General features: G+C 35.9%; 1 long non-coding RNA gene across 1 annotated transcript in view; it reads right to left on the reverse strand.

Moving 5' to 3' along the window:
- Nucleotides 1-273: 273 nt before the first annotated feature.
- LOC108540584 (uncharacterized) overlaps nt 274-27,642 on the reverse strand; it is an 82,100-nt gene continuing 54,731 nt past the window's right edge. The window contains exon 3 of the long non-coding RNA XR_001888711.1: nt 274-544. This is a non-coding gene — a long non-coding RNA (uncharacterized LOC108540584). The remainder of the gene's footprint in view (nt 545-27,642) is intronic.

Genomic DNA, 27,642 nt, shown 5'->3' on the forward strand with positions numbered 1-27,642 from the left:
TTCCATGCTTTTTCTAATGCTAACTTTGAGTGTTATTGTAAAGTAAGAATTTCAAAACATTTTGTGTTTAAGAGTGGTATTTTAATACCATTATAATGAGATTACTCTCTCTGACATGCTCTGTGAAAATTCAGGTGAAAGTCATGAGAGAAAAAACACAACAAAAATATTACTTAATCAATTCTAGTGGTTCATAATGTATTTTATTTAATTTATCTTCTATGCAATTTGTTTTTATTTATCTTCAATATTTCCTTTCATTGAGAAGCTATACAACACAAGAGTAATATTCTATAATCCTAGTCTCATTATGTTTTTATAGAAAAGTCACAAAATAGTTTATCCCAAAGAAAAGATCTTTTGTAGTAAATCCTACACAAGGAAAAGCACAATTCTTAGGACTGAAGTTGACATAAATAATGACGAGCAGGCTGAGCATGATGGCTCACGCCTGTAATCCCAGCACTTTAGGAGGCCAAGGTAGATGGATCACTTGAGCTCAGGAATTTGAGACCAGCATGGGCAACACGAGGAAACACCATTTCTACAAAACTAAACAAACAAAAATTAACTGGGCTTGGTGTTGAATGCCTGTGGTCCCAACTACTCAAGAGACTGAGGTGGGAGGTTCCCTTGAGTCCAAAAGAGGTCAAAGCTGCAGTGAGCCCTGATGGAGCCACAGAACTTCAGCCTGGGTAACAGTGAAACTTTGCCTCAAAAAAAAAAAAAGATAAGCAATTGGCAATTGTATGTTTAGTTACATACCAAGTTATTTGAGTAAGCTGGTTTTGTAATTCAAACTATTTAACTTTATAACTAAGAAAATCAAATGATTGTGAGGATATATCAGTTACTCTCTCTTTCACTTTTATTGAGTGTTATAGCAAATAAACTGACTAGTGGATTACTAATGAAATTATCAATTTAAATGAGTGAGTATATTATTTAACATGGTGACAAAATTTATACATTTGAATAATAATAAATTAAGTAATTTATTGACTCATACATTTGGTAAATTTATATGTTACCCCTCTTAATATTACCTTCAGATTACTCATAATACCTATGACAATGTAAATACTAGGTAAATAGTTGTTATCTTTATTCTTTCATTTGCATTCTATTTTATTTTTTCCCCCTAAGTTTTGATGTGCTGTTGGTTGAATTTGTGAATGCAGAAGCCATAAATATAAAATCTTGAATACCCTATGAAAAAACTCCTAGATTTGATAAGGTAAGTTTAAGGATTCAAAATAAACATAAAAAAGCAGTAGTGTTTCTGTACACCAATAACAGTCCAGATGAAAGCTAAATCAAGAAGGCAATCCCACTTACAATAGCTACAAAAAAATATTTAGGAATATATTTAACATAGGAGGTGAAACATCTCTATAATAAGAACTACAAAACTGCTGAAATAAACTGTAGATGACACAAACAAATGGAAAAACATCCCATCCTCCTAGAGGAATTAATAATATTAAAATGACCATTCTAATCTACAGATTCAATGCAATTTCTATGAAAATATGTCATTTTCCACACAATTAGGAAAAAAAAAAACTATTCCAAAATTCATATGGAACCATAAAAAAGCCCAAGAGCCAGAGCAATCAAAATTAAAAAACAAAGCTGGAGGCATTCCACTACCAAAAAACAAAGTTGGAGCCATCCCACTACCAGACTTATCAAATTAATGGTATCCAAAACAGCATGGTACTCCTATTAGACACACAGATCAATGGAATAGAATACAGAGTTCAAAAATAAAGCCACATATTTACAGCCTTCTGATCTTGACCAAATTGACGAGAACATTTACCAGGGAAAAGGTAACCTTATCAATAAATGATGCTAGCAAAATTGGATTTCAATATACAGAAGAATACAACTGGACCCCTATGTCTCACCATCTATGAAAAATCAACTCAGGATGGATTAAGTTCAATGTAAGACATCAAACTATAAAATACTAGAAGAAAACCAAATAAATTTCTTTTGGACATTGGTATAGGCAAAGAACTTATGATTAGGACCACAATAGTACAGGCAGCAAAAACAAAAATAGACAGATGAGATTTAATAAACTAAAAAGCTTCTGCACAACAAAAGAAATAATCAACAGGGTGAACAGACTGCTTTTAGAATGGAATAAAATATGTGCAAACTATGTATCTGACAAGGGGCTAATATCCAGAATTTACAAGAACTCAAACAACTCAACAACAAGCACAAACAAATAATACTATTTTAAAAATGGGCAAAAGTCATGAATATACATTTTTCAAAAGAAGATATACAAATGACCAACAGGTACATGAAAAAGTTCTCAACATCACTAATCATCAGAGAAATGCAAATTAAAACCACATTGAGATATAATCTTACACCAGTTAGAATAGCTCTTATTAGAAAAACAAAAAATAACATGTTTGCAAGGATGCAAAGAAACGAGAATTCTTATACACTGTTGGTGTGAATGTAAACTAGTAAAACCTCTATAAAAAATATAAAGATTTCTCAAAGAATTAAAAATAGAAGTACCATTTCATCTAGCAGTCCTATGACTGAGTGTCTACATAAAGGGAAAGAAAACATAGCAAATAGATAACCGTACCATTGTGTTTATTGCTGTACTATTTACAATAACAAAGATATGGAATCAACCTAGGTGTTCATCAATGGATAATAGGTTAAAGAAAAGGTGGTATATATACACAATGGAATACTATTCAGCCACAAAAAGAATGAAATCACATATTTTGCAGCAACATGAATAGAACTGTAGACCATCATCTTAGATTAAACAAGTCAAACAAAGAAAGTTGAATACCTCGTGTTCTTACTTTTAAGTGGGAACTAAATAATGCTTACATGTGGCTGTAGATTGTGGAATGCTAGACAATGGAGACTCAGGGGAATGAGGGTGTGGGAGTGGAGCATGATAAGACATTACTAAATGGATTCAATGTACAGTATGAGGGTTATATGTATACCTTAAAAGCCCTGACCTCACCACTTTACAATCTATGCATGTAACAAAATTACACTTGAACCCCATAAATTTATATATATATGAACTAAACACTCCAACTAAAGCACAGAGAGTAGTAAAATGAATTTTAAAATGCAATATAATTCAAAGATATGCTATCCATAAGAGGCATACATTAGATTCATAATCTCAAATAGTTGCCTTTAAGATTTTCTCTTAAGCATTGACTTTGGACAGTCTGATGGCTATGTGCCTTGGTTATGTCTGTTTCATATAGTATCTCTCAAGTGTTCTCTGGATTTCTTATATCTGTATGTCTACCTCTCTAGTAAGATTAGAAAAAATTTTCTTCCATTATTCCCTCAAGGATGTTTTCCAGGTTGTTTGCTTCTACTCCTTTTCTCTCAGGAATTCCAGTAATTCATAGGTCTGGTCACTTTGAATAACTCCATATTTCTTGGAGATTGTTTATTTTTAAAAATTCTTCTTAATTTATTCTGTCTTACTGGATTGGTTCAAAACACTGATCTTCACATAGAGGGAAAACACACATCAGGGCCTTTTTGGAGGGTGGAGCATGAAAGGAGGGAGAGGATCAAGAAAAACAACTAATGAGTACTAGGCTTGAAACTTGAGTGATAAAATAATCTCTACAACAAACCCTCATGACACAAGTTTATCTACATAGCAAATATGTACCTGTGCCTCTGGACTTAAAATAAAAGTTTAAAAAAATTTGGTATTCAAGCTTTGAAATTATTTCTTCTGCTTAGTCCTGTCTATTGATAAAGCTTTTAATTGTACTTTGAGATTCCTTACATGAGTTTTTCAATTTTAGAAGCTCTGGTTAATTTCATTTTAAGATGCTTATCTTTTCTTTCATTTTCTGGGTTACTTTACAGGTCTCCTTGTGTTGATTTTCAACATTGTCTTGGATCTTGTTGAGCTTCCTTGCTGTCCATGCTTTAAATTATTTGTCATTTCTGAGTTTCCATTTTAGCTAGAGGTCATTGCTGGAGATCTAATGTGATCCTTTGGTAGTGTCAGTACAGTTAGATTTTTCATAGTGCCAGAATTTTTGTGCTGGTTCCTTCTCATGTAGAGACACTGATACTTGTATTTTTTTGTATTTATTTTCATGCAGGTAGTTTTTTTGTTCTTTCTCTCTGTATAATATTATTGCTTTCTTTCTTTCCCTTTTCCCCTTCCCAGGGAGTGTGACTGTAGGGATTGCTGGGTACTGCGTTTTGGCAATTCTTCTGACAGGTTTTATAGTGGGCTGTGCAGTGTGACCTACAAGCCAGAAGATGATCCTTATAGGTAATAACTGGGAGCAGGCAATATAGCCAGGTATAAATTTGATCCTTATTTACAGGTATAAGTTCTCTGCTGGCTCAGCCACTGGAATACACAGCCAGAAAAAAAGAATGAAATCAATTATGCCCTTTGCAGCAACATGGATGCAGCTAGAGGCCATTATCCTAAGAGAAGTAAAGCAAAACAGAAAACCAAATGCGATATGTTCCCACTTATAAGTGGGAATTAAACACTACATATTCATGGACATAAAGGTGGCAATGATAGAAACTTGGGATAGAAACTTGGGAAACTTGGAATTTTAAAAAAATCACAAATAGTTTAAAACAAAAGAATGGAAAAAGATATACCATGTAAATATGACCAACATAGAGCTACAGTGGCTGTAACAGTTTTCAGTATTTTATTTTAAGACAAAAATTGTTAATATAGACTGAAAATTGTAATGATAAAAGGCTAAATACATCAAGAGGTGTATCAATTATAAACCTATGTGCATCTAACAGAGATCCAAAACACAGAAAGCAAAATTGACATTATTGTCAATAATGTCAATAATTAGCATATATTTCAATAATAATAATTGGATATTTGAATGCTCACCTTGAAATAATAGCTAGAATATGACAGAATATCAATACTCAAATAGAAGATTTTAAAAACATGATAAACTACTTAGACCTAAGAGATAGCTATAGAACATGTCAAACACAGCAGAATATACATCCTTCTCTAATAAATATGAAACATTCTACAGGACAGAACAAAATCCTCCATAAATGTTAAGACCTGATTGCATCAAACTAAAAAGTTTCTTCAAAGTAAACAATGAACAAAGCAAACAGACAATCCAGAGATTAAGGGAACATAATAGCAAACCATATATCTCTGATAAGGGACAAAATTCTAAAATATGTAAGGAACTAAATAATTTAAGAGCAAGAAGACAAATATCCTGATTATAAAATTGGCAAAGAACCTGGCCAGACATTTCTCAAGAGAAGACATATGAATGGTCAACAGATATATTAAAAAATGTTCAACATCTCTAATCATCAAGTAAATGCAAATAAAAATCACTAAGATATTTTATCAAGTTCTTTTGAATGGTAGTTACAAAAAAGAGAAAACATAACAAGTGTTGGTGAGTACCTGAAGTAAATGAAATCCTTATACACTGTTGGGGATGTTAACTAATACAAGTATTTTGGAAAATAGCATGGAATTTCCTCAAAAACCTAAAAAGAGAATTATCATACAATCCAGCAATCCCGTCTCTGGAATATATACAAAAGAATTGAAAATTTTATGTTAAAGATATATCTGTACACTCATGTTATTTGCAGCATTATTTACAATGGCCAAGAACGGAGCAATCTAAGTGTCTATCAATGGGTGAATAAACTTTTTACATGCAGTATATATACACAATGGAAAACTACACAGCTTTTTTTAAAAAATGACATTTTTTCATTTGTGACAACATAGATAGAACTGGTAAACTTTATGTTAAGTGAAATAAGCAAGACACAGAGAGATAAAATAATGTATGATCTCACTTACAAGTGGAATCTAAAGATATCGATTTCACAAAGGCAGAGAGTAGAAAGTTATTACCAGAGGTTGTGGTGGTTTGGCAGGGGGAATGGGAAGAGAAGATATTGATCAAAGTGTACAAGGTTTCATTTAGATGGCAGGAATAAATTTTCATGATCAATTGCACTTCATCATGACCACAGTTCATAATAATGTATTTAATGTTTTAAAATCGCTAAAATAATGGATTTTTAATGTTCTTACCATAAAACTATAATAAGTTGGTGAGATAATGGATATGTTAATTAACTTTATTAAATTTTTCTATAATGTGTACAAAGATCAAATCATAACATTCTATCCCATAAGTATAATTATTGCCAATTAAAAATAAATAAGGAAATATTTTTTGAAATGGTTGAAATTGTAAAATGCATTTCAGTGACCTTGGTTTAATGGCATTAGAAATCAATAGCAGAAGGAAATATGGAAAATTTAAATACATGTGAAAATAAACCAGACACTTTAAATAAAATGAGTCAAATAAGAAATCAGAAGACAAATTATAAAGTACTTTGAGATGAAGGAAAATGAAAGCATACCACACTAAAAATTATGGGAGGAAATTAAAACAATGCTTAGAGGAAAAATTTATAGCTGAAAATATATATATTAGAAAGAAAAAATCAAATCTATAACAGAACTTTCCACCTTAGAAAATCAGAATAAGATGACAAATTAAATCCAAAGCAAGCAGAGAAAAAGGAAATATTAATAATGTAAGCAGAATTTAAAGAAATTCTAAATAGAAAACCAATAAGAAAATCAGTAATATTAGCAGTTAGTTCTTTTAAAAGATCAATTTAATTGATAAACCTTTAGCTAGAATTATCAAGAAAAGAAAAGACAAATTGCAAAAAATCAAAATAAAGGGATGATCATTATTACTGACTGCAGAAATAGCTATACAAGGAAATATCATAAACAGCTGGATTCCAACAAATTATGTAACCTAGATGAAAGGCCTGATAAGGCCCTAAGCTCCACCTCTGGCTAACCTTGAGGGTTTACCATTATAAAGCTAATATAAGAAAGACTCTGTGGTACTGGCATAAAGATAGACATATAAATCAATAAAATAGAATTTTATTGCCCATAAATTAACCCATCATTTTATGGTCAATTGATTTTCAACAAGGCTGCCAAGTTAATTCAATGGGGATAAAGTAGTCTTTTTAACAAATGGTTCTGGAATAAAACTAGATACCTACATGCAAAACCATGAAGATAGATCTTTGTTTCCCATTATATACAAAAGTAACTAAAATGGATCATAAAATTAAGTATAAAATTAAAATTAAAAAATCTCCTACAAGAAAATATTTATGATCTTGGATTAGGCTAAAATTTCTTAGATATAACAACAAAAACATCAGTGGAAAAAAACATAAATTGGACTTCATTATCAAGGAAATGAGAAAAGACAAATTACAAAATCAATATTAAAATTAAAACTGTATCTCAATGGACACTATAATGAAAATTTAAAGAGGCATTGACAGAATGGGGAAAATATTTGAAATCACATATCTATAAAAGATATCTTTATCCAGAAGTTAGAAAGAACATCCATAATTTCATATTAAAGAGACAACCAAATTTAATAATTGGCAAAGAATCTGAATAGATATTCCTCCAAAGAAGATATAGTAAATAATACACAAATAGAAAATATTCTAGAATTGTTTAGTGGTAATAGTTGCACATCTTTGCGAATACACTAAAAACATTGATTTGTACTTGAAAGGTTAAATATTACTGTATGTAAATTACACATCAACAGAAAATCACAGTCTGACTGTCAAAATTTGTACAGATGTTATTGGTTTTAGCTAGACTAAAATAAATGCTGAATATTTTTGTTGTTTTTTATTATTTTAGCATGAACTCAGGAATAAACCAATGTAAAATGGATAGATACAAGCATTTAAGACTCTGGAAAGAATACATTTCCAAATGAAATAAAAGGAATGATCAGAAGCAGAGTCATTATTAATTCCTCTAAAATAATGAGTATATATATCTAAATTGCTAAGCTTAGAACATAATATGTCTATGATCAATTAAACTTAATTATAGAAAGACAGATGACTTTTCTTTAAGCTTACATGTACATTGTTTCACCCGACCAGTGACATTTATATTGATGCAATGTAAAATATGAACTATTACCTTTCTTGCCTCCACAAAAATAAATCCAAGGTTGTGATTGGATCCTGGTTAATGAATATAAGCTTGGCCCCTACAGCAAAATCAATAGTTGTTTTTTACTTCTTTAAAATTCAATGATAAAATCTGGATCAATTTTTATTGTTGCTTATATATTTGTTGTTGGAATAGCAGCCCCAAAGTGCACATGAAGAAAATCTATTCTCTTTTAGGAAGCAATCCTGAGTTGTCTGTGCTTTCCTTATTTTTCAGGTTTCCAGGTATAATTCCCAAGGAAACATGGTCCTCTGGAGAGATAGGGACTTTTTATATATTGAAATTTCTAGTAAGTGCATCATAAATACAAGACAGAGCACATAAAGTAGTTGATTGAAAATCTGCTTTCCACTTAAGAATTAAATGCTGGTGAGGAACATATTGTCCAATTTATCACATTCAGGAATAAGCCAATTATCCATCCTTTGAGATTAGTGGAATTCTCTTAATAGAAATGAATAATTCCCGAGAAGCAGTCTGGATAACGTTTGAAAAGAAAAAACAGACTGACTACTGTGGTGAGAATAGCTCCTATATCCATTGTTCACCCTGGTGAACTCAGTTATGCCCACAGGGTGAAACGGTTTCTACAGAGGCATTCCAGTAATTTGTGGTGAGAGCCTGATTTTTAGAAGATTGAAGGTTGGAGTTAAAATACAAGAATAATTATATTATAAAATGAACTAGTTGAAGTGAATATTTCCTCTGTAATATTTAACAAAATTTCAATTAGGTATTTATTAGGAGCTTAAGTTGTAGCAGATAGATCTAATCATCAAAAAGATTCAGAGAAATGCACAGGTGAATGATATATTTAAATGTGAGAAAGGATAGGAAGGTCAGGAATGTGGTAATGATATAAATGGAGTAATATTTTGAAAAATCCTTTTAGGACAATTGGTAAGGTTCATTTAAATAAAGTTACAAGTTATATGTATAACAAAGTAAGAAGAAAGAAGGATAGTAAGATCTCAAAACAACATTCTATTTCTGTCATTATAGATCTAATCTTTCGATTTTGTGCCAACATTTTATTGATTTGAAGGTCTTGGTTTACTGTCTTTAACCTGAAGAATACTTACTTCTAAGGCTTCTTAAGTTTAAGATCTCATGGAAAGGAGGGACCAGCTGGGCTTCCTGGGTAGAGTAGGGGCTCAGAAAGCTGTGAAGCTCACTCATTTTCTGCATCAGGACTTACTTCGGTCCTGGATGAGTAATATTGAAGATATATACTTAAAATATTCCTAACACCAGGATTTGTGCATGTGTTTTCTTCCCCAAGAAAGCTATAAACAGCAAAAATTTTGCTGTAAGTTTCCCTTTGTCCTCTCTCCCTCTCTCTCTTCCCCCTCCCCCCAAACTAAAAGAAATGTTAACTGCCCCCTTTTCTGTGACCAGCGGACCTTATCAATACTCCCATTCCAATTCCTTGTAAACATATTTTGCAACATCCTGTGAGAGCCTGCCTCCTTTGCCATGCCGTTGCAAGGTCGTAAAGTAAATAAAACCTAAGATGCAATTCTGGTTTTCCTCAAAATCTAAGACATGTCACAAAATAATTTACTACCTTCCTCACTCTGTTAACACCTTCCTGCGGCAAGTATTTCCCGCCTTAAAGAGTATAAAAGGCAATCACTGAAAACCAACAGTGGCTACCCATTCAGGACCCCTTCCACACTGTCGAAGCTTTGTAGTTTCACTTGCTCAATAAAGTCTACAACTTTTTATCTCTATTGGTCCGTGTCTCTATCACTCGCCAAGGTCACCTGCCACACCAATTCTTTGGTGTGGCTAGGCAAGAACCTTAGGTGTTACATTTTGGTGAGCCAGCCAAGAGTCTCCAGGAAAGGCATCTAGATTGTCACGTGGTGAGTATGATTGGACCTCTTTCACTTGCTCTTCTGTTCTGTCCTTCCTTAGAATTCGGAGGCTAAACTGGGCTCCTGTCAGCCACTTACAGGCAATTAGCACAGCTGCCGGACTAAAGACATGGGTGTCAGGCTGTCTGGAAAAGGGCTGTCTAAGAAACCCCTGACCCTTTGGAGTTGGGAGTGTTGGTTGGCCTGGAACTACTTTCAACTCTTTCACTTTCCGTGGTGGTCCCGAATTGCACCTGGGATTGCTCGGTGGACGTCTTAGTCTCCCAGACATCCTGGTTGAGACCATGGACCCACCAGAGGCTCCTCCTGCACCGGTTACTGAAGATGAGGCAGCCATATCTTCTGACTCCTGCCTTCTGGGTCCTAATGTCCGCCAGCTAGACTTGTTTGCTCATCTTGCAAGCAAGGTTATTTCCACTAGGCAGGATCAAGATTCCCTTTTTAGAAGTCTTAAATTCTTGGGGCGGCACCCAGAAGATCCCTGTTCATGGTGCCCTCTAGGGTTTAGGCAGGTGTAACCACTTGATGGCTCTGTTGAAGGGCCAGTTCCCCACCATAGTGTATGATCCTCCACATCAGGACAATTTAAAGACAGGTCTGTAATTTTCATGTGAATAGTACAAGCCTTAGGGCATTTCCTCAATTGCTCCCCAGATAAAAATTCCCCTTCCTTGGGGCCCCTCAAGTAAAATCTGTGGTGCATAGGCACAGGTCTTAGGGCCGTTGAATTGTTGTTTCAACCATTCAGTAATTGGTATTGGAGGGAAGAAAATATAGTTAGTTGGGACGCGGGATACTGGTACCGCTTTGAGAGGAGGGCTTATTCCTTTGATGGCAAGTGGGGACAGAATTGTACAGCAGCTGTTCTCTCAACCCTGGTCTAGAGGACATCCACCACCCCCTTTAAGCTTACTAAGCCTCCTGTCACTAATTCAGAGATTTCTCCTTGAAGGTTATGACTAGGCCCACGTAAATTGGGCCTTAGCATGTAAGCATCAGTGGTGCCCCCGACCCAGGCCTTGCAACCCTGGAACAGGTAGGACCCGTTGGCAGAAGAACTGTAATAAATCCAACAGTCCTTGTACCCCATTTAGTGGTCAGTGGGCACACAGCAGGGTCAAGGGAAGTTTCCATCCCACCGGTAAGCATGGTTAAATCATGTAGATGGAGAACTCAGGAGAAGTGGACATGAGCTTTCAGCACAATTGGACCTGACCCTTACAGGATGCCCTAAGGGAAGACAAGTCTCAGGACTAACCAGGGGTGTGGGCATCCCTGTGTTTAAAATTCCAGATGGGCACCACACCTTCAAAACTGGACACTCCCTTAAGATATATCCTGAATTACTGGGACAAATTCGACTCTGCAACCTTAAAACAGAAGTGACTGATTTTCTTCTGTATGACTGCCTGACCACAGTATTTCTTACAAAATGGAGAAACTTGGCTCCCTGGGGGAAGTATTAATTGTAACATCATTCTACAACTGGATCGTTTCTGTAACAGGAAGGTAAATGGAGTGAAGTCCCTTATGTACAGACTTTCTTTGCCCTTCATGACAATACTGCCCTGTGCCAATCCTGCATGCTTTGCCCAAATGACAGAGGCCCACAGTTACCTCCATACCCAGGGCCTCTTTCCTCAGTCCCACTCTTCTCTCCCACTGATTCTTCTCCATCCGGCCCCACCAATGTGTTAAAGGCACCCCGGAAAGAGAACATAAACTCCGTGAGCCTGGCACCCAAACAATATCCCTTACAAGCAGTAGGAGGAGAATTTGGGCCCATTCACATGCATGCCCCCTTCTCACTCTCAGATTTAAAACAAATAAAAGCAGATTTGGGGAAATTCTCAGATGATCCTGGTAACTATATAGATTTCCTGCAAGGATTGGGGCAGCCTTTTGATCTAACATGGAGAGATATCATGTTACTTCTTGATCAGACCTTAAGTCCTACTGAAAAAAAAGCAGCTTTAGCAACAGCCTGGCAATCTGAATATCTGTGGTACCTTAGTCAGGTAAATGATCGAATGGCCCTGGAGGGGAGGGAAGAATTCCCCAAAGGGCAACAGGCAGTCCCCAGTGTAGATCCTCACTGGGATACTGACTCAGATCGTGGAGATTGGAGCCGCAGGCATTTGCTAACTTGCATTTTAGAAGGGTTGAGGAAGAGTAGGAAAAAGCCTATGAACTACTCAATGCTATCCACAATTACACAGGGAAAAGAGGAAAACCCCTCCGCTTTTCTATAAAGGCTAAGGGAGGCCCTAAGGAAGCACAGCTAACTCCAGATTCTGTAAAATGCCAACTCATTTTAGAGGATAGATTTTTCACCCAAACAGCGGTTGACATTAGGAGAAAACTCCAAAAGTCTGCCTTAGGCCCAGAACAAAATTTGGAGACATTATTAAACCTGGCAACCTCGGTGTTCTATAACAAGGACCAAGAGGAACAGGCCGAAAGAGAAAAGTGAGATAAGAGAAAAGCTGCAGCCTTAGTCATGGCCCTCAGACAGGTAGACCTTGGTGACTCAGAGGGAACCAAAAGAGGAGGAAGCAAATTCCCTAGTAAGGCTTGTTATCAGTGTAGTTTGCAAGGACACTTTAAGAAAGATTGTCCAAGAAGAAACAAACCGCCCCCTTGCCCATGTCCAATATGCCAAGGCAATCACTGGAAGGTGCACTGCCCCAGAGGATGAAGGCCTCCTGGGACAGAAACACCCAACCAGATGATTCAGCAATAGGACTGAGGGTGCCCAGGGCAAGCGCCAGCTCATGCTCTCACCCTCACAGAGCCCCAAATAAGTTTGACCATTGAAGGCCAGGAAATGGACATCCTCCTGAACAATGGCGCGGCCTTCTCAGTTCTAATCTCCTGCCCCAGACGACTGTCCTCAAAGTCTATTACTGTCCGAGGAATCTTTTTTTTTTTAAGAAATGACAGTTTTTATTAAAAATTAGTAATGAATAAAATGTAGTATTACAAATTTATTAGCTTATATGAAGACAGTTGGAGCCAAATTATAGTTCCGACAAAATGAATAAAGCTAAACTTTCAGATTTTGTATTTGTCTATCCGAGGAATCTTAGGACAGCCTCTAACCAGGTATTTCTCTTGTCTCCTCAGCTGCAATTGGGAGACTTGCTCTTTTCACATGCCTTTCTTGTTATGCCCACATCCTTATTAGGAAGGAACATATTAGCCAAAGCTGGGGCTATTATCTACACAAATATGAGGAACAAATTACCCATTTGTTTTCCCCTACTTGAAGAAGAAATCAACTCTGAAGTCTAGGCCTCAGAGGGACAATTCAAAAGTGCAAAGAAGGCCCATCCAGTTCAAATCAGGCTAAAAGACTCCACTGCTTTTCTTTATCAAAGGCAATATCCCTTAAGGCCTGAAATTCACAAAGAATTATAGGATATTGTTAAACATTTAAAAGAGGAAAAAGGAGCTTGAACACTCAGGACCCTGGAATATGTATAAGCAATGGATACCTTGGCTCCTCCGCTTTCTAGGCCCTGTGATAGTCATCCTCCTATTACGTGCCGTTAGGCCTTGCTAAAAATGCAAAACCTCTTTGTCAAATGTGTTTCCTCCAGGATCGAGGCAGTCAAACTACAAATGGTCCTACAAATAGAACCTCAAATGGCTCACTCATGGCTTCTACCGAGGACCCCTGGATCAACCCACTGGTCCCTCGACTGGCCTAAAAAGTTCCCCTCTGGAGGACACCACAACTGCAGGGCCCCTTCTTCACCCCTAACCAGCAGGAAGTAGCCAGAACGACCGCCACCCAGTTCCCATCAGCAGTTGGGATGTTCCGTTTAGAGGGGAGACTGAGAGGAGGGGCCAGTTGGGCTTCCTGGGTCGAGTAGGTCTCAAAAGCTGTGAAACTCACTCATTTCCTGCATCAGGACTTACTATGGTCCTGGATGAATAACATTGAAGATATATGCTTAAAATATTCCTAACACCAGGATTTGTGGATGTGTTTTCTTCTCCAAAAAAGTTATAAACAGCGACAATTTTGCTGTTAAGTTTCCGAGTCCTCTCTCCCTCTCTCCTTTGCCCCTCCCACGAAACTAAAAGGAATGTGAACTGCCTGTTTTTCTGTGACAAGCAGACCTTATCTGTGCTCCCAATTCCCATTCCTTGTAAACATACTTTGTAAAGTCCTGTGAGATCCTGCCTCCTTTGCCATGCTGCTGCAAGGTCATAAAGTAAGTAAAACCTAAGTTGCAATTCTGGTTTTTCTCAAAATCTAAGACATGTCACAAGATAATTTACTGCCTTTGTTTCTCACTCTGGTAACATCTTCCTGCTGCAAGTATTTCCCGCCTTAAAGAGTTTAAAAGGCAATCACCCAAAACCAACAGTTGCTACCCGTTCAGAACCCCTTCCACACTGTGGAAGCTTTGTACTTTCACTCTGCCCAATAAAGCCTACAACTTTTTCTCTCAATTGGTCTATGTCTCTGTCACTCACCACGGTCAGCCGCCACACCAATTCTTTGACGTGGCTAGCTAGACAAGAACCTTAGGTGTTACATCACTGCCATACTAGTAGGTAACAAGCAGAAGAGAGTTTTGGGGGTGATAATTCCAGATTCATAAGATAGCCATTTGTCAGTTCATATGGAGATATCAATGAAATTCCATAAGAGGTGATCCCATTGCCTTTAAAACCATAGGCAATTTATCAGATCAAAAGAATAAAGGATTTATAAACTGCTGGTAATTTAAATTTAAAAAATACAATATTTCTTTTTTACTCTACCTGATCTTGAGGATAATACGGATAATAGATTTTTAGGGGGTAAAATTCAATGCTTTACACTACATTTTCTAATGACATTGTCAGTAAGCTTGAGTACTTTTCTAAGCAGAGAGATAGTTTGGGATTCCCTCACATGGTTGGAGGAGAGTGTCAAAACACCAGAACCTTGAATAAGATAATTGATTTTAGAGGATGCCTGAAGAATAATTATAATTTTGAGGAATTCTGCAAGGCCAAAATATTAAAGCAGGATTGCCAAATAAAATAAAGGATGCTCACTTAACTTTGTATTTCAGATAAACAACATTTTTAAGTATAAGTGTGTATCAAATATTACATGTCCATAATTAGAAAATTATTTGACATTTCTCTTAAATTCAAAGTCATCTAGGCATGCTTCCCCCTGCTCCTCAAATTTCACAACCTTATGCTTGAAGTCATGGTACTGAATACCCTGAACTCACCTTCCTCACTCTCTCTGCTCTTTTCCCATGCTATTCCATTGAACTAAAACTACAAGAATATATAGTGAGAAGGATGTCATTGCTGTGACATGCTGTAGTCCACCCAGATTAGGATTTCAGGCAGAGATTAATAAGGAAGCTGGAATCACCTTTTGTAAGGAGCAAACAGAACACTTCCAGCACACCTTTTGTCTTAGGCTTTCTAAAAGGATACTTTTAAACCCACCTACATTTTAAAGTATCAAGTAATAGTTCACACTGTTTCTTTAAGCCATTGAACGAAGTGTTTGTGATGTCCTTTATGTAGAAAGACCAGACCATTTAGGCGAGGCGCATTGCCTCACGCCTGTAATCCCAGCACTTTGGGAGGCCGAGGTGGGCGGATCACGAGGTCAGGAGATCAAGACCATCCTGGCTAATACGGTGAAACCCCGTCTCTACGAAAAATACAAAAAATTAGCCAGGCTTGGTGGTGGGTGCCTGTAGTCCCAGCTACTCGGGAGGCTGAGGCAGGAGAATGCGGGAGGCAGAGCTTGCTGTGAGCTGAGATCACGCCACTGCACTCCAGCCTGGGTGACAGAGCGAGACTCAGCCTCAAAAAACAAACAAACAAACAAACAAACAAAAAATAAAAAAACAAAGAAAAACAAAATAATAGAAAGAAAGAAAGACCAGACCATTTAGAATTACATATTTAATCAGGGATCTCAGGGCTAGGTCTTCTGTAATCATCAAGGCTATGTTTCTTTTTGTGCATTACAATACCAGCACCCAGCTACACAGGATAATATCCAGGTTCAAAAATTATTGTCTAACTGGATACCAGGTGATATGGTCTGACTCTGTGTCCCCACCCAAATCTCATGTCAAATTGTAATCCCCACCTGTTGAAGGAGGGGCCTGGTGGGAGGTGATGGATTTATGGGGACAAATTTCCCCATGCTGTTCTTGTCATAGTGAGTTCTCATGAGATCTGATGGTGTAGCACTTCCTGTTTCTCTCTCCTGCTCCGTGATAGTATGACGTGCTTGCTTTCCCCTTCGCTTTCCGCCATGACTGTGTGTTTCCTGAGGCTTCCCATCCATGATCTGTACAGCCTGCAGAACTGAGAGTCAAACCTCTTTTCTTCATAAATTATCCATTCTCAGGTAGTTCTTTATAGCAGTGTGCAAATAGACTAATATATCAGCCTAAACTTTCAATTCAGACTTTAAGCTACCTCCTCATTTCTGGCAACTGACATGAACACAGGTGTGTGTATGTGTATACATGTTTCACATCTATTTACATAGATCCTTGTTTGCAGCAGGTAAAGTCTTTGCATCAACTTAGTGTGTGCTATTGTTCAAATTCTTCAGCATGTCAGTCTCTAACATCACACTAGATTCAGATCACATCATGGTACTAGGCACACAGCAAAAATTCACTTTCTACTTACTGAAGAAATGGTCTAATAAAAGCTAAAAGAGATTTCAAAACAGAATTAAAGGCATATTAGGTTTACAGCCTCACTGATATAATTTATGTACTTAATGATTTTGTTAAATATAATGATTTAGTAACAATGACTTGCCACCTCAATCTTCAAATAATTAAATATTATCTATATTTCAGAATATTTTATCATATTCTATTTAATTCAGTTATACATAATTAAGTACTGATATGTTGATTTAACATCACGTTTAGTTTTCTAGCTATCTGTGATTCCAAAATAAATTGCTCTTCACATACTATGCTTTTTTTCCCTGTGAAATAAAACAACTTCAATGTAGATATAAAAAGCAGTACATTATGAAATGTAGAGTTATTTAGGGGAGATGTCCCAGAGCTTAACAGATGAACTCACAAGATTTTTTTAGAGCTTCTGAAGACTTGTCAATTGCTTCAAAACATCCACATCCCCTCAGTATTATCCTACATGAGGAGTTCTCAAACTCGAGCATGCATTAGAATCACCTGGAGGATCTTGTTAAAACACAGATTACAAGACCTCATTCTCAGAGCCTCTGATTCTACAGGTCTGGAGTGGGAATGGGAATTTCCATTTTTAAAAAATTCTGAGGTGTTGCTGCTGCTCCTCAAACCCCACTTTGAGAAACACTGACCTACATGATAAGGTAATTTCTTTCCCTTTTCATTTACCAAGTAAGACATAATTGCTTTTCATTACATAGTTTCTACTCTGGGGAGAGGGATGTGTGATATTTTAACTCAAGAAAATTCTCTGAAGGTTTAAATTTCTGACCTAATGAAGCCTCCAGCAAAACAGACGTAACAACCATTTCAGATGGTTGAGATTTGAATACGATTGGAGTTAATAATAAATCTTTATGGATTATGAATGGGACAATTTTATTTGAATACAGTGACATTTATCCTGAGAAAGTACTTCACAAGACTTACAAGAAATACAGAGATTTTGGGGAGATTTAAACTTTATTTTTTTTTTTACTAGTAGACAACATATGGTTGTCTTTTTCTTTTTTTATTATTATACTTTAAGTTCTGGGGTATGTGTTCAGAGTGTGCAATTTTGGTACATAGATACACACGTGCCATGGTGATTTGCTGCACTCATTAACCCATCACCTATATTAGGTATCTCCCCTAATGCTATATCTCCCCTAGCCCCCCATCCCCTAACAGTCCCCAGGTGTGTGATGTTCCCCTCCCTGTGTCCATGTGTTCTCCTTGTTCAGCTCTCAATTATGAGTGAGCAAATGTGCTGTTTGGTTTTCTGCTCTTCTGATAGTTTGCTGAGAATAATGGTTTCCAGCTTCATCCATGTCCCTGCCAAGGACATGAACTCAACCTTTTTATGGCTGCATAGTATTCCACGGTGTATGTGTGCCCCATTTTCTTTATCCAGTCTATCATTGATGGACATTTGGGTCAGTTCCAAGTCTTTGCTATTGTGGATAGTGCCGCAATAAACATATGTGTGCATGTGTCTTTATAGTATAATGGTTTATAATCCTTTGGGTATATAGCTAGTAATGGGATTGCTGGATCAAACGGTATTTCTAGTTCTAGATCCTTGAGGAATCTCCAGACTGTCTCCCACAATGGTTGAACTAATTTACACTCCCAACAACAGTGTAAAAGCGTTCCTATTTCTCCACATCCCCTCCAGCATCTATTGTTTCCTGACTTTTTAATGATCGTCATTCTAACTGGCATGAGATTGTATCGCATTGTGATTTTGATTTTCCTTTCCCTAATGACTGGTGAGGATGAGAATTTTTTCATGTTTGTTGGCTTTATAAATGTCTTATTTTGAGAAATGTCTGTTCATATCCTTTGCCCACCTTTTGATGGGGTTGTTTTTTTTCTTGTAAATGTGTTTATGTACTTTGTAGATTCTGAATACTAGCCCTTTGTCAGATGGATAGATTGCAAAAATTCTCTCCTGCTCTGTAGATTACCTGTTCACTGTGATAATAGTTTCTTTTGCTGTGCAGAACTCTTTAGTTTAATTAGATCCCATTTGTCAATTTTGGCTTTTGTTGCCATTGCTTTTGGTGTTTTAGACATGAAGTCTTTGCTCATGCCTGTGTCCTGAATGGTATTGCCCAGGTATTCTTCTAGGATTTGTATGGTTTGTCTTATGTTTAAGTCTTTAGCCCATGTTGAATTGATTTTTGCATAAGGTGTACGGAAGAGGTCCGGTTTTAGTGGCTAGTCACTTTTCCCAACACCATTGTTGGATACTGTGCTTTTTTATTAATAGTTCTTTTATTTTTATTATATATTATATAATGAAACTGTATATTATAACTATATATTAAACAATACCTATATATTGTATTTGTTGTAAATAGTTTCCCAGTCAACTTGCTCTTTTTATTTTTTCATTTAAGTTTTACATATGATCAGTTGTACTCTTTTGATTACCTTTCTATGCGTTTTGTGAAATGTAGAGAGCAATTTAACCACCAGACAATCAAGATACAGACTAGTTCCACCACCTAAAGGAATTTCTTCCTATTTTACTTGTCATCAGTCCCACATCTTATACCAATGCCTGGCAAAATCTAATCGATTTTTCTTTCCTATAGTGCTCCCTCTAATAACTTTTTTGTTACTTTTTAATTATATCCAGACTAAAGAAAATATATGGAAATAGTACAGAGAACTTCCATGTATCTCTTACCCACCTTTCACCAAACTTAACATCTTACATAATGTTTTACAATTATCAGAAACGTTACCTACTTTAAAGACTCTATTGGAATTTCACCAGATTTCCACTACTGTCTTTTTTTAATCTTTCAGGATCCTATTCAGAATTCCACATTGTATGCTTACTTTCCTTTTCCTAAGCCTTTTGCAATCTGTGATAGTGTTTGAGTATGTCCTTGTCTTTCATTCTCTGACACTTTTGAAGCACACTGGTTACTGTGTTGAATGTTCCTCCAACTAGATTTTTCGAATGTTTCCACACTATCAGACTAAGGTTATGCGTTTTTGTAACGGGTCCCAGAAAATGAGGTGTCCTTTTAGTGCATCGTTGTTATTTTCATCGTGTTAATATGCCTCACTACTAATGACATTGATTTAAATTAATTAAGAATATTTCTTCCAAGATTGTCTACTTTAAAGTTATTGTCTTTCCTCTGCAAATAAATATCTTGGGACAGATATTTTGAGGCTATGAAAACTCTATTTTCTTGTTTTCTTTCACTTATGTTTATTTTGTTTGAAAACCCTCGTTTAAACCTTTTATGTATAATTTAACTTAAAGTTTATTCTGACATCTGTCTCTGGATATATGCATAGAAAAGACATATCCACATTTCTCTGAGTTAAATTTCATATTAGTTGCATCTTTAGATTTTTATGCTTGCATTTTTGAAAAGGTGAAAATAGAATTTTTGCCATAGTTGTATTTCTCTTGAAAAATGTAATATAAGGTTCAGGATGAGCTACCAGTTAAACCAAATCAAAATTTTCATGAGATTTTTAAAAGAAATTAAAACACACAAAAATCAATCCTTCCATTTAAAGTTAAACATTAGTTCAAACTAAGAACTAACTTCAGAGTGTATTGGTCTATAATTTTCTAACCAGCAATTACTATATATGGGTGTTTGTATGGTTTCAGATAACAATGAATTTGTTTTAATAAAAACTATGCATAAAGTTATATAATTGCATCATTTTTAATATTCCATAGATTACAGTAGAAATATTAAAAAATATATAGAATTTTTAAATAAATAACTCTTAATAGGTTTCCTGGGAAAAGTTTCCAGACCCAGCTTCTATTTGTATTAGTGAATGCCTTTCTATTAATTGCTCTCTATTTATCTTGGATAATTTTGGGCTCTTTTAATTATTTTGCTTGTTCAAAGTGAAGTTATTTTCACCTTCTCTTAGGTTACAACTTTACAAATTATGTTATTTTATATCTTCAAGTATTTTACCTTCTACTTGCCTCTGCCCTCCCTAATACTTGAATGAAGCTAGAACTCACTAGCTGTGATAAAACCCATTAAAATAAAACAAGTATATAATAACACTGTACAGGTAATAGTAGATCATATTCTCCCCCTACTCATTTGCTCACTTAATAAAATAATCAGATTCCTCTCAAATAATTTTGAAAATATACATTTTTTGCCTTGTGTAGTTACTCTATATAAATTCTACTTTATGAAATAGAGACAAAACAAACTTGAGTCACTTACTTTATTCATATTATGTTTCAATAGCTTTAATTTTCTGTCTTCCGGTTTTGATTTTCTATGTCTTCCAGCTTTCGTTTGGCTTATTTTTTCGTCAGAATATTAGTAATTGCCATGCTTTTTCCAATGAACTAAATGTAGAAATTGGTTTCAAGTTTCTTTGGCATTGTGATTTTTCATTGTACAGAATTTGAATCTTCAAAGAATCAGAGTTATAAATTAACTAATTGTTTTTATGCAAAAAATTATAAATTTTTTTAGCTTATTTTTTCTTTCTAAAGTCATCTCCATTGTGTTATTTTTTAAATAAAATTGGAATGTTTTCCAACTACCTCTACTAATTATAAAATGTCAAACTTGTTTACCTATCTATATAATGATATTCATGCCCATTTCCACATGTTTTGTGTGATAATCTCTTTTTGAGTAAAAGTTTATATGCAAGTCATATTCATATTTGTCACATTCTTGTAAATCACATTTTAACTTTGTAATATGACACCTGTAAAATTATTTCTACATATGATTTAATGATTTTTACTTGTCTACTACTGCAAGCATTGTTGAGTGAAGTGTTCAAGACAGTAAGAAATGCAGTACCAGTCCTTATTACTCAGCAGCAAATGAGTAACAAACTAAAAGGAAGATTTATTTTGTGATTTTGTATTTGTGGGCATCTATACATTTAGGATATGCATACTTTTCTGAGTTTGAAACAGTCTAAATCTAAGAGAGTGAAGTGTTTACTCTTAGATGTGTGTATGATATGTGTAATAACTGGGCATTAAATCCTGTTGATAATGCCATATGGAATAGCCTTTACTCCATATGCTCTTTAGTTTTAGGAGAGATCTTCAAGATATATAGCAGATGATCTATGGCCTAGTGTCTTTAGACTTACATGTGGTATTAGCACACATCAGTAATTTTCTCTTTGTCATGATATAATTGATCACATAAAAATGAATCTTACAGTGGGAGGGGTGATTAAGAATGATACATTTCTTAATGGGTACAATGCACACTATCTAATGATGGTCACACTAAAATCCCACACTTTACTATGACTCACTAGATCCATGTAATAAAACTGCACTTATACACCTTAAATTTTACACAAGTAAAAAATAATTAAAATTACTTTCACAAATCTATGTTTGACAAATGATTCATGACTTTAGTTTTAGAAACTCTATTTTCCTCTCATTAGTAATAGTTCCAAAATACATTACCTAGGATACCTATATTCTCAGAATGAAATTAAAGGAATAATTAAGTTAGAGTAGGTCCTAATCTAGATAAAGAGAAAATGAAAGAAAGGAAAAGAATGACAATATACTCCCTTAGCCATTATCTATCCAATTAAGATACATTTGAATACTTTTTTTCTAGTTTTCAAACTGCCTTCTAGATAGTTACCCAAATAAAATACTAACATTTGCCAATGGATGCATTCAAGAAGCATAGCATCAATGCTTCAATAAAGTAGTCACAAATTTTATTTGAAAATGAAAAATTTCACAATTTAAAATTATGTTAGTTTTATGTTAAAGAGATGAGTTCACACTTGTAACATGAAAGAAGGGAAAGCAGCATAGCCTAACATTCGGTGAAGAGGTGCTTTAGATACAAAAGCCCAAGGTAAAACCAATAGGCAGGGATTTATCTGAGATGGTGTTAGACATAGAGAAAGAAAGGTGCTACCATTAACAAAGTGATGTCATGGTAGAATTTTTTTTCCAAAAGTAGGGGAGAAGGCATGGAATGATTTGGATGTTAGATACAGCAGGGTAGGAACAGCAAGGGTTGGGTAGGTGGAGTTTTGAGGCTACAGAAGATCAGATTTCTATTAAGAGATTAAGTAAAGACGAGGTGGATTGGTTGGTTGGGGCTGGGTCATGCTGGACCTGCACATCCAGATAGGGATTTCAATATTATTTTTAAGGCGGATGCCATGGACTGAATGTTGTTTTCCCTAATTCATATGTGGAAGCCCTATTCCCCAGTGTGATGGTATTTGTTATTGGGGCCTTTGAGAGTTAACTTGATAATGAAAATGAAAGTGGAGGCTGCAAGATGGAATTAGTGTCCTTCTAAGAAGAGACACTAGAGATCTTACTTCTTTTTTCCCACCATGTGAAGATACAGCAGGTAGTTCCTCTAGAAGACAGGAAGCAGACTCTCACCAGACATTACATCTGCTGGAGACTTGGTCTCCCCAGCATCCAGAACTGTGAGAAACAAATGTTTGTTGTTTAAGGCACCTAGTCTATAGTATTTGGCATAGCTGCTCATACTGACTAAGACGGCAGTGTAGAGCCATATTAAAGGTTTAGTGGCATATGGTGACATTATAAAAACTGCTTTTCAGAAGCTTACTACAGCCACAGTTCAGAGAATAACTAGAAGAGAAACAGAACTCGAGAATTTCCACTGTGACAAATGAATGTTCTAATGTACACATACATCCAACTCTTATATTACAAATAAACTCGTTTTAGTAAGATTACATATATTTAAACAAAGACTAGTAAGTGCAAAAGTTGCCCAGAATTTGTATCTGCAGTCCAATTAATAGGAGTAAATTATTAAAAAACTTAAGTTGCTAAAATGCTGCACTCTAGAAGCATAAATAGGACTAAATAAAATGCATAAAACATCTATGTTTTTCTGCAACTTCTGTGTTTTCCACTAAAATCCATAAAATATAAAACCATTTCATTACTATGAGACAAAAAAGAAACTGCTGATATGATTGAAACAGAGTAATCTGGCACTAGACATTTCCCCAGAGTAATATACATATAGCACAAGGGTTGTTGTTGTTGATTTTTAGTAAAAATTGGCGGGAAGCAAGCCTACTTACCAAAAAAAGATTAAAGATATAATTTTGACATTAACCCATTATGAAATTTCAAAACATTACTATTGTGAAATCTCACAAATTCAAGGATAGAACAGACATCACATTTGTATAAAACAAAATTCAAAGGAATAAATCACACCTAGTATCATAGTTCTCATAAATTTTACAAAGATTTCAATTTTAAAATCTAGACTTTGATGTTTAGCCAAACTTTCAATCTAACCTAAATGGAAGTTAAATAAAATTTCAGATTAGCAGATCTTACAAAGTTTAATTCACCTTGAGGCACTCCTTCTGAAGAAGTTACTTGAGAATAAACTTCAGAAAATCAAGACAGTAACTTAATAAATATGAACACTCGACCAAAGAGTATTATATCTAATTTACAAATATAAAAAGCAATTTACCTGAGATGGTAGCTTTAGTGCAGAGCTAGAGAATAATCATGAAAAATGACAGAGAAGGATGAGAGTAGAGAAATCTCAGTTTGGTTTTATTCAAGAAAAAAGAGAATTTCACAGAATAAATATTACATCTGATATATTTAAATAACTTAAAGGATACAATTTGATAATGAAAAAAATTTTAAAAAGAAACTTACACAAGTCAGGAGATATAGCTGTCACATTTAACTTGAATATGTAGTTGTGTTATATTGAATTATTTGTCTAATATTTATTATTTACTCCAGTCATACAGTAGCATACATTAACATAATTGCTATACCTTTAGTAAGGTCAAAGTGTATTTTGTAAACTCTTGACTTTAGAGTTTGCCAAGTGATTTGCTTTGACCAATACAAAGTTAGCAGATATATTAAAGGCAAAACTTTAAAATATGCATGCATGGTTAGGCTTCTCCTCTCACACTTCTTCCAACTGTATAAAGCAAACCTTTCTTGGATTACTGTGTTTTAGAGGGAGATATATGTGGAACAGATCACATCTGAACTTGACACCTGAAGAGAGCCTAGCTGAGCCTACTCTTGCAGGCTATACCCCACAATATCACTGCAATAATGTGTTCATTAGAGGTCTTCATTAATGGGTTCATCCTAGGTGTTCATTTAACATCAGCTAATATGCTGATTAGTGAGTAAGGAATACATACTTACTTTGGTATTGTGTTGAAATTCTGTGGTTGCTTGTCATATAAAATAACTGTCTGATATAACTGACAGTGAGCATTATATTCATATCAACATACGATCAGTGCTTTATATTCCTTTGTGCTTTTAGAACTCGTTTTTGTTGGTTTCTTTTTTTCTTTTGAGGAGGAGTCTCCTTCTGTCGCCCAGGCTGGAGTGCAGTGGCGCGATCTCAGCTCTGCCTCCCCGGTTCAAGAGATTCTCCTGCCTCAGCCTCCAGAATAGCTGGGATTACAGGTGCGCACCACCACTCCTGGCTAATTTTTTTTGTATTTTAGTACAGATGAGGTTTCACCATGTTGCCCAGGCTGATCTTGAACTCCTCAGCTCAAGACCTCAGCTCAAACAATCCACCCACGGTCAGCCTCCCAAAGTGCTGGGATTACAGGCGTGAGCCACTGCGCCCCGCCTAGAACTTGTTTTAAAAGAAAGGTTAGTGTATTTATTTGTGATTGTAGATTACAATGTTAATATATTCAAAGTTGATACCATAAAGTATAGATGAGAGAAGCTGAGAATCTGAGGAGTGAAGAATAGATATGAAGTGCACTAGAAGAGAAATATGCAAAATCAAGAGAGAGTGTCCTACAAATATTAGAAAACAAATGAATGTTTATAAGCCCTTCCATATTTTATAAGGTTATTGAAAGAAATGATTATAAAAGATATTTGAGAATATGATCCTGAAAATAACAGTAATCCATGGAGACAATATATAAAGAACAAGGAAATTCATTGATATACTTTCAAAGAATTATAAAAGAAATTCCTTTTGATTAGAGAATAAAGGACAATACAATAATAACGTCTTTCTTTGCTGAGAATATATGTATCTTAAGGAAAGAAGAACATAGATATGACATATGTCAAAAAGGTAGTTTACATGCGATAGAAGATGTACATTGACATAGAGAAGATAATATATTATCTCTGAAATTATTTATTTCTGATTCTAAATTGTTCCACACCAAATACTGATGTCTTTCTTAAAATGTAACTAGCTTCTTTTATCATCCTTAACCACACACATCTTGCAGATTTTTTAGGTTTAATGCAATGATATTGTGGAGATTATAGCTTTTTATTTTATTACAGGTGTGAGCCACCGCGCCTGGCCAAAAGTCAGGGAATTCTAAACAGAGATGGAGTCCATAAAGTCAGTGGCCTGTTTGGGTAAAAAATGCCAAGGTCAGCTGGGTGCACTGGCTCATGCCTGTAATCCCAGCACTTTGGGAGGCCGAGGTGGGCAGATCACGAGGTCAGGAGATCGAGACCATTCTGGCTACCATGGTGAAACCCCGTTTGTACTAAAAATACAAAAAAAATTAGCCAGGCGTGGTGGCAGGCGCCTGTAGTCCCAGCTACTCGGGAGGCTGAGGCAGGAGAACGGCGTGAACCCGGGAGGCGGAGCTTTCAGTGAGCGCAGATTGCTTCTCGGAGATTGCGTCACTGCAATCCAGCCTGGGCAATAGAGTGAGACTCTGTCACAGTCACACACACACATACACACACACACATACACACACACACACACACACACACACACACACACAAATGCCAAGGTCATGAACACAATAAGAAAAAGCTAAGGAACTATTCCAGACTGAGGAAGACTGATGCGGTGTGTCCAGTAAATGAAATGCATAATTCTGGATGGATCCTGAGCTTATAAAGTGAAAGAGTAGGATCATTGGTAAAATATTAACATCTCTAAATAGATGGTAGAATTATATCAATGAAAATGTCCTGATTTTTATGGTTTTACTATTGTGATGTTAGACTGTGATTGCTCTCAGGAAATAAAAACTGAAATAGCAAGGAGTAAATTGGCCTCATACCCGCAACATAAATGTGTCAGAAAAATGTTTTGTATTTATATATTTTTGTATTTATTTGTGTGTATATATACATATGCATGTATATATTTCTATGTTGACAGAGTATGATGAGATGAACCTGATTAAATATTAACAGAAGAACCTGGTGAGAGCACAAGTGATATCTTACTACTCTTTTATAACTTTTAAAGCTTTAAAATATTTTAAATTAAAATCTGAAAACAAAAGAATTCTATTGGAAACCAAGAAAACTGCTACATATAGAAATATAAATAGGGATGGGGCGGAGCAAGATGGCCGAATAGGAACAGCTCCAGTCTCCAACTCCCAGCGCCAGCGACATAGAAGACTGGTGATTTCTGCATCTTCAACTGAGGTACTGGGGTCATCTCACTAGGGAGTGCCAGACAATCGGTGCTGGTCACTTGCTGCAGCCTGACCAGCTAGAGCTGAAGCAGGGCGAGGCATTGCCTCACCTGGGAAGTGCAAGGGGAAGGGTATCCCTTTTCCTAGCCAGGGGAACTGAGACACACAACACCTGGAAAATCGGGTAACTCCCACCCCAATCCCTCGCTCTAAGTAAACGGGCACCCCAGAAGAATATATCCCTCACCTGGCCGGGAGGGTCCCACGCCCACGGAGCCTCCCTCATTGTTAACACAGCAGTCTGCGGCGATCTAACCGAGAGGCAGCAGCTACGCTGGGGGAGGGGCGCCCGCCATTGCTGAGGCTGAAGTAGTTAAACAAAGCCGCTGGGAAGCTCGAACTGGGTGGCGCTCACAGCAGCTAAAGGAACCCTGCCTGTCTCTATAGACTCCCCATCTGGGGGCAGGGGGCAGCTAAAAAAACAACAGGGGAAGCA

Source organism: Rhinopithecus bieti, unplaced genomic scaffold (assembly GCF_001698545.2).
Source record: "Rhinopithecus bieti isolate Rb0 unplaced genomic scaffold, ASM169854v2 scaffold_15572, whole genome shotgun sequence".
Lineage (NCBI taxonomy): Eukaryota > Metazoa > Chordata > Mammalia > Primates > Cercopithecidae > Rhinopithecus > Rhinopithecus bieti.